Below are 3002 nucleotides of genomic sequence, written 5' to 3'. Positions count from 1 at the left end.
GGATATGAAGACAAAGAAGGCGAGCGTCTCTGGCAGCTACAAAAGAAAATAGAAACGAGAACCTCGCCCAAATTAAGGTGAAAGAATAAACTTTGTTCATCTTTAACAGGGGGACACATAATCAGTTCAACCCGTATAGGGACGTATACACCTTGTGATGTCCAACAGCTTCCGGGTAAACAAACGACGGTCATCATTTTCTGATGGTCACCCTGAGAGCTTTGGGGAGAGAGAAAAGACAAATTCCTAGAGCTGAAAGCTAAAGAGAAACACTGTACAGCCATGGGAACTAGGGGAGGGGGAGGCAGGCTTGGATTGTGTTATTATGTGTTCTTGGTGAAATCCTATAAGCCTTTTCCAGCTGTGAGCTGCTGCTGACTGAGCCAGGATGCCACGCGCAGAGCAGGGGCACCGCAGTGGAAGAAAAGAGCAGAGACAATGGCTAGGCCAGTGGTTCTCAGCTGTGTCAGCTTCGTTCCCTACAGGACACTCAGCAGTATCTGAGGACAGTCTGATGGACACAGGACTTGAGGGTAGGGGTTGCTATTGGCATGTAATGGGTAAAGAGATAAGTATCTTACAATGTTCCTGTCATGACACTCTCCCCCACAAGGATTAACCCAGACCCAAATAAAAATCAATATTGCTTAAAGCCAAGGGACACTGAACAAAGAAGGGACAGAGGCAAGCTCACATCTGTGGACAATGGGTGAAACTGAACATCTAGACTTAGCATCCAATCCTGAATCCCGCTCACGAAGCCAGCACCTTCCACCTCACAGCCCCAAGTGAACAGTGGCTTTCCCACCGTCTTCCCTCCTCCCTGATACTGGAAAATAATCATATCACTGGCCAAACACATCTGCACGTGTTTCACAGCATTGTCTAATAGGTCTAGGTCAAATCTCCCGATAAGCCTTCCCTCGGTAGATGATGAGACACTCCCTTCCCCCATTTCCCATGACAACAAACTCAGGCTCTGCCTGGTTCCGTAAAGTCCAGAAGTTGGGGGAACTCACGCAGATGGTCCATGTTATTAATATCCAGGAGGTTTTTACAGTTCTATATCAGTTAGACTGCAGCCTCTCAGACAGACTTCTAACTTGGGCATTCCAGACTATGGACAAAGTCAGTGTTTCTTTAGGGTGTGGCTCAGTCCTCCTCTCCTATAAGATTGCCGGGTTCTTTCATTGTCTTCCACTAACAGGTGACTCCATCCTCCAGAGCATTATGGCACCCAGATGCAAAACAGCCTATGAGAAGTCGCCTCTTTTTGTTTTTTTTTTTTTTGGCTGTTTGTAAACTTCAATTCCAAAACATTTCACCCTAAGTTCCCTGACATAGGAATTCTATTGTGTCAGCTTTTTTTTTTCTGGTCACTCAAAACAGATTATAAAATAGTTGTAAATGCTTAATAAATACATATTGAATAAGCTTACTCAGCGGCGTAACGCCAGAGGAAATAAAACTTGGGTGTGTACTAAGTTACTTCATACACTTAATGTTTCCTGACCCTAATAACAAGCCATGAAGAGTTGGGCACTGTGGCTCATGGTTGTAATCCCAGGACTCTGGAGGCAGAGGTAGGAGATTGCCAGAAGTTGAGGCCAGCCTAGACTACATAGTGTGTGATTTTGTCTCCAATAAATAAGGATGAAGGGGCTGGAGATAGGGCTCAGTGGGTAATAGCACTTGATCATCTTTTGGCCTCTATGGGTACCCACATATACATAGTGCACATACAGACAAACAGACATAATTTTAAGGCAATCAATAATTTTCAAATAATAATAATATAATAATAAATAATAATAATAATAATAAACAGCCTTGAGAGATCAAGATGACGTCACCTGCCTTTCTAAGTGTCTCTCTTTCCACCCCCTTTATAGTATCCTGATCCTCCCTCAGTGGCCCTCTGGACAGATAAGGGATGGTCATTTTCTGCCTCACTTTTCTGTTTCCCAAAACTCTAGAGATTAAACCCAATCAGTGGTTTCCCAAGTTTGGCTTTTATTAAAAGAATCTCTTCCAGAGACAGAATTTGACCCAGAACTTTCACATAATCAACAGATGGGAGGAGAGCTATCATGACCGAGGGGAGGCAGTGGGATTGTGGTACCCAGATGGGTTTCTCGCCTGCTCCCATCCATCATGATGGTGTCCATGACCACCATTGTTCCTTCACTCTACTGGGTCATTTATGCTACTATTGGCAAGCAACAGAGCTTATGGCTGACACAAATGTCCTTTCAATGGACTCTCTGTTGAAGGTGTTTGACCACAACGAACCTTCACTTATATCTCTCAAGGTCCCACACTCTGTCCAACTGCCAGGAATCTGGCTTGATCATCGCTCACCATCCACAGCCTTCTAGAGAGGCAGGATGCCACCAACTGGCTCTGTTTAGCTTATCTATCTCCAGCTCCCATCCTCCATTCTCATTCCCCATCCATGTCCCTGTTTCCCTCTGGAGGAATCCTCACATTCTTCCTTGTAAACAGCCATTCCCCCATACACCAACCCTTGGATAACCTCCCCCTGTTGGAAAAGCCAACTCTATAACATTTAAAAGCACAGGCTTCCAGAAGGAAAAGTCCTGTCAAATCTCCTCCAGTAACTTACAGATATGATGGCATGGTTCATGAGTCAGAACAGAAACCCCAACTTCTCTAAGTGTAGGAAGAAGAAGGAAGAAAAAAACCCATATCTCTTTGTTTTATCGTTATTTTACTGATAAACCACAAAAAGCCTAATATTCCTGAGACATTTTAAATTTTATTGGATTTCTGTTATTCTCCCAGAGTCCATAAATTTTTTCTTTGAAAAAATGTATTAACTTATGTGTGCATGTATGTATGTAAGTATGTATATATGTATGTACATTAGTATGTATATATGTATGTACATATGTATGTATGTTAGTATGTATATATGTATGTATGTACATATGTGTGCATGTATGTTAGTATGTATATATGTATGTATGTACATATGTGTG

Source organism: Grammomys surdaster, unplaced genomic scaffold (assembly GCF_004785775.1).
Source record: "Grammomys surdaster isolate TR1022 unplaced genomic scaffold, NIH_TR_1.0 187, whole genome shotgun sequence".
NCBI lineage: Eukaryota > Metazoa > Chordata > Mammalia > Rodentia > Muridae > Grammomys > Grammomys surdaster.
The sequence above is the reverse complement of the archived record's forward strand: the minus strand, read 5'-3'. Positions refer to the sequence as shown.